At 36.9% G+C, this 11,547-nt stretch overlaps 1 protein-coding gene across 2 annotated transcripts in view; it reads right to left on the bottom strand.

The window, feature by feature from the left end:
* The window catches only part of LOC307001768 (potassium voltage-gated channel subfamily H member 7), a 123,044-nt gene that overhangs the window by 62,933 nt on the left and 48,564 nt on the right, over positions 1-11,547 (bottom strand). The gene's annotated exons all lie outside the window — the stretch shown is intronic.

Below are 11,547 nucleotides of genomic sequence, written 5' to 3'. Positions count from 1 at the left end.
AGAAACTTTCAGAGAAAAAAAATCCTTCAGTGAAAGTTTCAGTGTTGACTCTCAGAAAAATGGAAAGTGGCTGTTTTATAGAGTTGGCCATTGAATACACTGAAATGATTTGGCAGCACCCCTGGCAACATTATTATAAGAACGGGCATATTCAGCAGACGAGCTCCTTGAGTGGTCAACATTCATTCCCACAATGCATTTCCCCCAGGAGAACAATAATCTGACATATGGCTCATTTGTTCAGCCATGCCTTTAATAATCCCACCGGCCTTTGGTCTGAATTCACCCTCAGAACGAACACAGATCACAGCTTTAATTAGCGGCCCTTCAAAATGTGTTTTTTTTTATCAGGATGTGATCAAACAAATCCACAGCTTCCCCGAGGAATTCAGCGTTTCCTCTCCAGCACATCAGCGCTTTGAAGAGTAAATTGCAGGACACAGTACGCACTTTCTAATAAATAAAGTCTAGTTCAAGAGGAAGCTCATTCTCCAGCACTGGGACTGCAGGTGTGCAGAAAATCAATGACATGCTCAAGATGTGCTCACATTTATGTTTTATTCACTTCCATTCATGCACACACATAAGAGAGCGCTGGGAACACAAGCATGTGCGAAGAAATATGCAAACAAAGTTCAGGTTTGACCTGCAAATTTGTGTAGAGATTCTATATTAATTCATAATTTGCGAGGTATTATTTATTAAAAACAGAAGCCCTGTGCGTCATTATATCCTGTTGGCCATTTTTGCTTTCATGTTTTGATGTTATTTTTGTGAGCTTATAGCAACTGATTATTCATTTAAAAATAATAAATAAATAATCATCATTAATCCATCATCAAGCATGGATTATGAATACTGTAATCATATTTATTTTTGTTATTAAAAATAATAATATATATTTATAGAACATTATAGTGTTTGTTAATATTTTGAATTAGCATTTATTTGTATAATTTTAGGTCTATTTTGTATATATTATCTATTACATTTATTGTACTAATTTTAAATGTGACATTTCTCACTACTGTAAACCCGAATAAGTTGGCAGAACTCAAAACATTTAAGGCAATCAATTGCCTCAATTTTTTTAAGTTATGAAATTCAAAGTTTAAGTAAGCAGAACTAGCAGATCTTTATTTTGTACTTAAACATTTCAAGTTAAGAACAATTAAAATGTATAAGAACACTAATTTATACAATTAACTTAAAACTTTCATGTAATCTCAATGTGAACACTTTTATTAGTATAAACTTAGTTAGCTTTAACAAGCTAATCTGCTAACATACTAATTTGCTATTATATTAGCATTAGTATGATATTCAGAATCACTTGCTGTATGAGCGCAACAATGTAAAGGGACTATTTGCTCTCAAATCAAGCTCATGCTCCACTCGTCACCATGATGGTAACTATCCTAAAACCAACATGAACAGAAATTCTTCTAAATTAGCATCACAAAACATTAATCACTACTAAATCTCCCACTTAACATTAGTCTGGCACAAAAAAACCCCATTATATTACACTTAATTTTAGCATTTACTCTCCCTTTAGAGTGCCATCGGCAAAGCATGCTGGGAAATAGACATCGCAGCCGTTTCAGTTAAACTTAAGTTCGTCTAAATTAAAAGAAATAATTTCATAAAACTCAAAACAATGAAACAGTTCAGTTTACCTAAAATATCAGTTCTGTGAACTTGAAAGAAAAAGAAAGTGCTAAATACTCATAAAAGTTAATTTGATTGAACTAAATAGTTTAATTTAAGTTTGTCCTACTCAAACCAATTAATTATTTTGAGCGTTAGGGTTTACAGTATAGAAATATAACTACGTATATTTACTTATAAATGCCAGTGTTTCCTGTTAAATACACAGGGTGTTGTTTGAAATCTCTTCAGAGGTGCAGAATTAAACAAACGCATTCAACTGTGTGAATATGGGTTCAAATATCAGTTAATATATACACGCTTAGCAGTTTTAATGCTGAGTTGCTCTCTCCCATTATGCTCTTAAAACACCTGCACCTGCAGTAATTATCTTAAAGACCTCAAAAAGCTCATTATTGAGATGTAAAGCATTACAGAAGATCATTTGTGTGTGTGTGCCAACAGAATGACCCGAGGAACTCACTAGTCCCTGTGCACCGCTTCTCGTGACTGTCACCGTGCCTCGTTCGGCTCAGCGGGGTTTAAACAGAGGCAGGTGTGCTCACATTAACCTGCTGGCTGATGAAGATGAAGATGAAGAGGAAGCTCTGTTGTGCATGACTGTAAACACTCCTCAGGAGGGCCGTTTCTGATGCTCAGTGACAATGGCGAGGTTGAAAGTGATCCAGCAACTGGGAATATGAGGACTTCTTCACTCAGCGAGCCCTTCACGTGCTGTCACCGCCGTCCACGCTCACAACCACACATGATACGGGCCTGCCGCTGACCGATGCCCCCTACAGCGCTCACAGATACAGGCAGGTATGGAAACATCAACTACGTGTGGTTTATAGTTTAAATAACAGCGGTTTAGAGGTTAACCCTTTATATTGGCATCAGCCATTACATATTTAAAACAGTAATATTCTATACTAAACCTAAACTAATCTTGACAAACTATATATCATTTGAAAGCTTATAATCTCTAGTTTACATATTGTGGGACTGATTTTCAAAATAAATTACAGAGGAGCCGTAATTTATCAATTTGCAACAAGAATATTTTCATACTCCTAAGGCCTTTATTTTGAAATAGTGATGAACATGAAAAATCATGAAAGAATGGTAAAACCTCAGTTTGTTTTCATGCCAAGAGTTCAAAAGATAGCATCCATTCAATTATTTTAGACAAAAAGGTCTGAAAATGTTTTGAATATAAAGAAACAAAATAATAGATTCAGCATTTGTGATGTGGCAGCGAGCTATAATGCATATACGTGATCTTTTTGTGTTTCTTGGAGGTTGAAGTCATTTTAAAATCTGCCAAACTTCCAACACTACTTCTGAATAGGATGTCTACTTCATAAATTGTATAAAAATTGTAAAAATAATGGTTCAGATCACTCAAACAACATGTGGAAATGGAGGCGCCCTTATATGGGCAGTAATGTCAACTAGTGGAGAAGTGTGGTACTGCGCCCAAACTAAATCTCACTGAACGCTTATTTTTTGAGATATCAACCTAAAATTTGAAACACAACTTGTTCAGATTTTTGGCTTTGATTTTTTTTTTGTTGCATTTTTAGAGTCCACCAGGTTTTGAAAATAGATATTTTATTAATTAAATTTGTAACATTGTACATTTTCATAAACTCAAACTGCTATAGCTTTGTTTCTGTTTAACTTTCTTAATTTATTTCACTTCTACAAAAATCTGCCAAATATCTTCTTTAAAACAAGACCAATCTATATTCTATATTCCACAGCATTCTTGAATTACAACCATTTAAGTTCGGAATGAGCATCATGTCTATTAAAAAAAGGGGAGTGCCGCTTAAGGGGTTAAAAGGGAAGAAGGACATGTGGTGTGTAATACGGCTGTTTGAGAATGTAAAAGGTCTACAAAGTTTTAAATATCAAAGTGCAGATAATAGGAGTTATTGTCTCCCAAAAATGGGAATCGATTTTAAACTGCTGAAATGAGTCGTCGGTAATTCCAGTCTCACTTCCTGCTCAAACCTGTAACAAATTTGCATAAAGCCCCTCCTGTGGTCTTGATTGGCTGTCGGCAAACAACGTCTACTTCGCCCTCAAACACTGTAGCTGTAGCTGAGACTGGAATAGTTTTTCGTGTTGTCGACGTTGCCGACATTTTTTATGCCGCCAAAGGAAATTTGCTTTGATGCATTTCAAAAGGATGAGGACTCACGCTCGAACTGATACGGAAAAAACTTTACGGTGTACTATAAGTGGTCGACCAATCACAATAGACTGGGCCATTTGACCAATCAGAGGAGAGTAGCTCTCGGGAAGGCGGGGTTAAGAGAGACCAGATCCTTTATCAAGCGTTCCAGATGCTGTGAGAAAATAGAGCCCCATTCACACAGCACTTTGAACCCGGCAAATTGCCGGCAAATTGCCGGAACGCCTTCTGTGTGAACGCAAACACGACCCGGGTTTAATGCCGGGATCGATGCCGGGTTGGGGACCTAGTAACATTGCCGTGTTCAGACCCGGAACGCGCGCTGTGTGAACAAAAGCCAGGACAAATGCCGTAAGGGGTGTGTCGTAGTGATGATGCACGAGCCTTCGCAATGACGTAGTTATCGTGCGACTCTGTTACTCTGTTAGAAGAAAGTTTGTGTTCGTCATCGATACAAGAAAGAACGAAAAGATGTCTGCAAACTGGACTGAAGCAGAGACCCGAGAGCTCCTTGCAATCCGCGCCGAAGCTGAGATCGTTCGCCAGCTTTGTGGAACGGTACGTGATGCGTTAGTGTACGACCGAATCCGAAAAAAAATGATCGAGCGTGCGTACCTTATACGTCACATCATAACGTCACGCGTCTATCCGGGACATACCCGGGTTGTGTGTGAACGCGCTCTCTGATTCCGGCAAATCACTGGCAGTGTGAATGAACCATTTTCAAACGAACCCGGGTCAAATCCCGGGTCACTTTATCCGTGTATTTTCCGGAATCTCTGTGTGAAAGGGGCTTAGGTGATGTCCAGTGTATATTATGAGAAAATTGAAGGGTTTTTCTTTTTTAACCTTGGATGCATGTAAACTCTTAAAATAAGAGCCTTTAAAATAGCATAATAGCAGCACATTCATATAATATAATATTCTACTAAATTACATTTGTACTTTTACTGATCATATTTCACTCCAAGTCAAGACAGATGCTTGGAAACTTATTACAGAATTATTAACAGTGCATTAGATATGAATCCAGTCTCATCATGATATTTCGAGTGAGTTGGAGGACATGAACTATAGCAGTGTTATTTTAATATGATTTATTTATAGTGTTTATTAATATTTTGAATGAGCTTTCATTTTCATTTAGTTTTATTTATATTACTATTTAGGTTAAATTTATTTATTTTTAGTTCAGTTTTAGCTTGTATTTATTTCCTGTTAGTAATTTTAGTGCTTAAACTTATTTAAGTTATAGTATACTACTAATTATGAAACATTTCTAAGTTTTTAATCTTATATTTATATTTTAAATATATTTTAGCATTATTTTAATTAACAAAAAAATTGTTTTAATAGTTTTAGTTAACAGTAATAATCCTGAACTAATGTTTACACATGCAAATGAATCACATGTGTTGTCCATTCATATGTTCGAGATTTAAATGCACTGGCATTGCACTCGGATGACTTTCTGAAAACATTCGATGATCTGGCATTGAATGAGTGTGTGAACTCTATCTGAGATCATTCTGCAGTGTTTATACACACTTCAGGCTCTCTCTCAGAAAGAAGGACTTCAGACACAAGAGGACACAAGTATCACTAAAGGCTGAAAACATCACTTACACGGCACAGAAAAGCCAAATGTGAATCCTGACATTTGTGATGAGCGATGCTGACTGAGAGAAAGTCGGACAGCGGCGAGAGTTATGCATAATGAGATATTAAACTATCATGGCCACTTCCCTTTTCTTCCTGTGACTGTCAGACATTAATTCTCAATCATGTTCTCTCTCTCTCTCTCTCTCTCTCTCTCTCTCTCTCTCTCTCTGTGCGCATGTGCGAGCGTTTGTGAGCAGAGTGAGTGGTGCGGTGAGTGTGTGGTCTTTTTGTGCCCGCTGTGGCTTTAAAAGATATTTTCCCCCCCTTTTTTTCTATGTTTTTGTTTGTTTGTTTTTTTGTTGTTTGTTGTGAAATTAACAGAGAAGCTTAACTGAGCGCCTAAACCCAGTCTTCGTACTGGGAGGCATGGCGACTCAGGGAGCTAATGTTCTCGATTCACTCACGCGGCGCCACGGTGTGAAGGTGGTAGCGGTGGGGAGCGTGGAAGAGTGTAGTGTAGCGGTTGGTGATGTAGTGGGTCATGAATGTGTGTTGGCGGCGTCCAAAATGAACAACTCAATTGTACTGTTCTTGAGTACAGTAGAGAAAGCGAATGAAGTCGTTGGAAAGGGAATAAACATACGTGGTTTATTTACCCCAGTCCTACCTCTTTCCACCCCCGCAAAAAAAGTCACCATTTCAAATGTACCCCCCTTTATTAAGGATGAGATGTTGGCGAAAGAATTGTCACGCTTTGGCAAAATGATTGCTCCCATAAAAAAGATCGCTATAGGATGTAAATCGGGGTTAGTGAAACATGTAGTCTCGTTCAGGCGTTTCACGTATATGATTCTGAACGGAAATAGAACTGATCTTGACGTAAATTTTAAATTTAAAGTGGATGATTTTGATTACACTGTCTTTGTAACTACAGACACGATGAGGTGTTTTGGTTGTGGAAAGTCTGGTCATTTGATCCGCGGGTGCCCGGAAAACAGCGCTCATCACGGCGCGCAGAATGATGGTGCGAAAGATAACGTTAACGCTGAGCAAAGTGAAGACGGAGAAGTCGCCAGTACTTCCAATGCGCCGAATTCCAGTGTGCCAAAAATAGTGTCTGTGGAAAAAAATATTGAATCTGATCTAACTAGACAAAGCGTTGAATTTGATGAAAGAAACGCAAAAAAATCCGAAATTGTAACCTGTGTGAGTGTTGAAAGAAACAGTGTTGATGGTGGACAAACTGGTAACACACAAACGAGGTTAGTTCAGTCTTCTGGTACTGAGCTACAAGTGGAGAGTGTAATTCAGAGTGAGGACACATTAATGGATATGGATCAGGTGGTTTTTAAAGCACCTCTGAAGAGGAAAAATAAAGACACAACCATGGTTTTGAAACAGGCTAGAAAGAACCAAGAAGAGAATAAAGTGGACAATGAAACCAGTGAGAGCGAGTGCTCTGATTCCAGTGCCTCCGTTTGTTCTCAATCCAGTTGGTCATGTTTTGATTATGGAGTGGATGAGATCGAAAAATTCTTGAAAGTGACCAAAAATATGAGAGGAGTGCAAATTGATGAATATTTTCCAGATCTCGGAAGACTTTTGGAAAATATTAAGTGTTTAATGAGCGAAGGAAGATTTACAGATAAAGAAGTTTATCGCTTAAAAAAAATTGTCACAAAGATTCAACTCCAATTGAATAATGATGTTGAAATGGTTTAGTTTTTATGTCCTTATTGGATGTTTTGCTCTCTGTGCTGTAGTTTCTTTTTCATTTTTATTTATGAGTGAAATTCGCATTGCTTCTTTGAATGTGAATGGGGCTAGAGACTGCAGAAAGAGAGTTCAGATATATGAAGTAGTGAAACAGAATAAAATTGATGTCCTGTTTTTACAGGAGACACATAGTGATGTGAAAATTGCTGTTGAATGGGCTAAGGAATGGGGCGGTCTTCTTTTTCTGAGTCACAATACTTCACTCAGTGGAGGAGTTGCAGTTTTGTTTAATAAAAATTTTGCTCCCTCATCTTTTTCAGTAGAGGAGATTGTAAAAGGTAGACTCTTAAAGATAAAAGCTCAATTTGAAGATCATGTTTTTGTTTTTATTTGTGTATATGCACCAACCTCACAGATAGAAAGAATGTTGTTTTTAGATAAATTAAATACAGTAATAGAAAAATGTGATAATGGAGAATTTTTGGTTGTGGGAGGAGATTTTAATTGTGTTGAAAAAAATATAGATAGGAATCATGTAGAGCCACATATGGCTTCACGCCGAAAACTGATACAAATGATAGAAGGGAATGAGCTTGGTGATGTATGGAGAAATTTTAATCATGATGTTAAACAATACACATGGGCGCATGCTCGTGAAAATGTGTTGTCAATGGCACGTTTAGATAGATTTTATGTTTTCAAACATCATCTTAGTTTCTTTGTAGATGGCTCAATTCTTCCAGTAGGTTTCTCTGATCATAGTTTGGTTGTGTGTAGAATGATTGTCAGTTCAGTTAAGTTAAGCAGTTCTTATTGGCATTTTAATGTGACATTGTTGTCAGATTTAAAGTTTAAAGATGTTTTTAGGTTTTACTGGGAGTCTTTTAGAGAACAAAAAGATCAGTTTTCCTCTTTACAGGAATGGTGGGACATTGGGAAAGTAAATATTAGGCAACTATGTCAACAATATACTCTAAATGTCACAAAATGTTTAACTCAGTCTATAAAGAAATTAGAAGAGGACATTTTAGAAATTCAAGTTAATTCAAGAAACAGGAAATCAAGACCATTTAGATTCTCTTTTTACGAAAAAATCGGCCTTGTCTGAATTCTATAAAAGAAAGGCACAGGGGGCATTGGTCAGATCACGGTTCCAGGATGTAGAACAGATGGATGTTCCATCAAAGTTTTTTTTCGGATTAGAAAAAAAGAATGGTCAAAGACGGTATATTCAGAGTTTAAGGTCTGAAGCTGGGGTTTTGTTATTAGACCCAGTCGAAATGAGAAAAAGAGCAGTAACATTTTATAAAAGTCTTTATAGTTCTGATCATAGGATAGATCAAGATATTGATGGTTTCTTCTTTGAAGATCTGCCAAAAATATCAGAAAGTGCCAATGCAAAACTTAGTGAAGATATAACATTAATTGAACTGTATAAAGCTCTCCAGAGTACGCAAAACGGGAAAGTTCCAGGGATAGATGGGATTCCCTTTGAATTCTATAAGGCATATTGGGGCATTATAGGACAAGATTTGCTTACAGTTCTTAGTGATAGTTTAGTCAGTGGTTTTTTACCACATAGTAGTCGGAGAGCGGTTCTTACACTCCTCCCAAAGAAGGGAGATTTGAGTGAAATAAAAAATTGGAGACCAGTGTCTTTGCTGTGCTCTGACTACAAAATTCTGTCCAAAGTATTGGCGATTAGATTAGGGAAAGTTTTAGATGAAATAATCAGTACTGACCAATCCTACTGTGTGCCTAGAAGATCTATATTTGATAATATTTTTTTAATTCGAGATTTGATGGATTTTTCGAAGATTGGTGGTGTTAATTTTGGCTTGATTTCCATTGATCAAGAAAAGGCATTTGACCGTGTAGAGCATGATTATTTATGGAAGACTCTAGATGCCTTTGGTTTTAATTCAGTTTTTAAAGGTTATATTAAAGTATTATATAATGACATTGAGAGTATGTTGAAATTTAATGGTGGCTTGTGTTTTCCTTTTAAAGTTCAGCGTGGAGTGAGGCAAGGTTGTTCATTATCAGGTATGCTCTATACATTGGCAATAGAACCACTTTTACAAAGATTGAGAAGGGTCTTACATGGCCTTACATTGATGAACTGCGAAAGTACTTTTGTTTTATCAGCTTATGCTGATGATGTTGTTGTAATTGTAAAAGAGCAAAATGATGTGAACATTTTAATGACAACCTTGGATGATTTTGAAATGATATCAGCTGCAAAAGTGAATTGGTCAAAAAGTGAAGCTGTTTTAGTGGGAGAGTGGTCAACAGTGCCCCCCAGACTCCCTGGTGGTCTGACATGGAAAAAAGATGGGTTAAAGTATTTGGGAGTTTATTTGGGGGATGAGTCTTTTCAATTAAAAAATTGGGAAGGGATGATTGAGAAAATAAAGGGCCGCTTGGATAAATGGAAGTGGATCAAGAAAATATTGTCCTATAGGGGTCGAACCCTTATTATCAATAACCTTGTTGCTTCGTCTCTTTGGCATCGACTGACTTGTGTTGACCCACCACTACTTTTTCTTGCTAAGATACAATCGATGATGATAGACTTCTTCTGGGATAGGATGCACTGGGTGATCCATAACATCCTGTACTTACCAAAGGAAGAAGGTGGACAAGGACTTGTGCATCTACAAAGTAGGACAGCAACTTTTCGTGCACAATTTATACAACGTTTCCTGACAGGCCCAGAGTCTGTAAGTTGGAGACCAGTGGCAAGTGCTATTTTAAGAACTGCTGCAGGTTTAACTCTGGACAAATCCTTATTTTTATTGGATCCCAAAACTTTAGATGTGGAGAAATTTCCAGTTTTTTATCGGAATCTTTTTAAAGTATGGAGGCTTTTTAAACTCCAAAGGATAAGCAATCCCACATCGTTGCATTGGCTGCTGGAAGAGCCTTTGCTTTATGGTGCAAGACTGGACATTACCAATGCATCAGTATCACTGACAGAAGCCTTTATAAAGGCTAAAGTGGTGACTCTTCGTCAACTAATGAGGCTGGCAGGACCAGATCTTATTGAAGTGGATGCGGTGGCAACACAATTGGGGTTTAGATCCACTCGAGTGGTTGAAAAACTTTTACGAAAGATACAGACTATCCTTACAGTGGAAGAGACTGATTTACTCAGGAAACATTGTGAGGGGGAAATTACTCCCAATGATAAAGATCGGTTTCCAAGGTTGATGGTTTCACCTAATTTAGAGGAGGATGGTGGAATCTTTCTGGAATCAGAAAAAGTAGTGGACATGGACTTTGAAGAAGTGAATGGCAAGAGATTGTACAAGTCATGTGTGAAATGTTTTAATAAAAAAGCTTTACATGGAAAAACTGATACACCTTGGAGAAGTGTGTTAGATTTGGATGAAGGCTTTAAGCCAAATTGGAGAACTTTTTACAAGCCACCATTAAACAAGAAAATTGGAGATTTGCAGTGGAGAATTTTACATTGTATAATTGCTGTAAATGCCTTTATATCTGTGTTGAATCCTGATGTAAGCCATGAATGCCCATTTTGCTCACAAAGGGAGACTGTTTTTCATGTTTTTATGAGTTGTCATAGACTTAAACCTTTATTTGAGGTTTTACAAAATTTGTTTAATTCTTTTGATGAAGATTTTTCAATGCAAGTTTTTATCTTTGGTGTTAAATATACAAAGAGACGACAGAGAGAGTGTCAGTTGTTAAATTTTGTTTTGGGCAAAAGTAAAATGGCAATATACATGAGTCGTAAAGACAAAATTGAACAGAATCAGGAATTTAATCTTGTGTCTATGTTTGTTGCTATGGTGAAGTCAAGAATTTTGATTGATTTTAAGTTTTATAAAGCTACTTCATGTCTTGCCATGTTTGAGGATGTTTGGTGTTATGGAGGGGCTTTGTGCTCTGTTGTAGATGACAATCTTTATTTTACTCAATTCATGTAATTTATTTTAAATAGTTTGTTTTAAATGTTAAAACACTTAAGTTGTAATAAAGGTGTTTTCAAATTCTCTCTCTCTCTCTCTCTCTCTCTCTCTCTCTCTCTCTCTCTCTCTCTCTCTCTCTCTCTCTCTCTCTCTCTCTCTCTCTCTCTCTCTCTCTCACACTTTTTCACCATTTGGCTGTCAGAAAAATATAGGAGAATTAAAGTTGAACTATTATAATATATATTATCATTTTTAAAGAAACACTTTTTAAAAAACACACTGTATATGCCATGGGTAGTAAAACTACGACAAGTTTTGGTTGTGATCTAGATCTGGTTGTGTTGTGCTTGTGCTCATCACTTTTTATGACGATATACAGTGTGTGTGTGTGTGTGTGTGTGTGTGTGTGTGTGTGTGTGTGTGTGTGTGTGCGCGCATGCG

Source organism: Phoxinus phoxinus, assembly GCF_949152265.1.
Source record: "Phoxinus phoxinus genome assembly, chromosome: 7".
Classification (NCBI taxonomy): Eukaryota; Metazoa; Chordata; class Actinopteri; order Cypriniformes; family Leuciscidae; genus Phoxinus; species Phoxinus phoxinus.
Note: the sequence above shows the minus strand (reverse complement) of the source record. Positions and strands in the feature narration are given on the sequence as shown.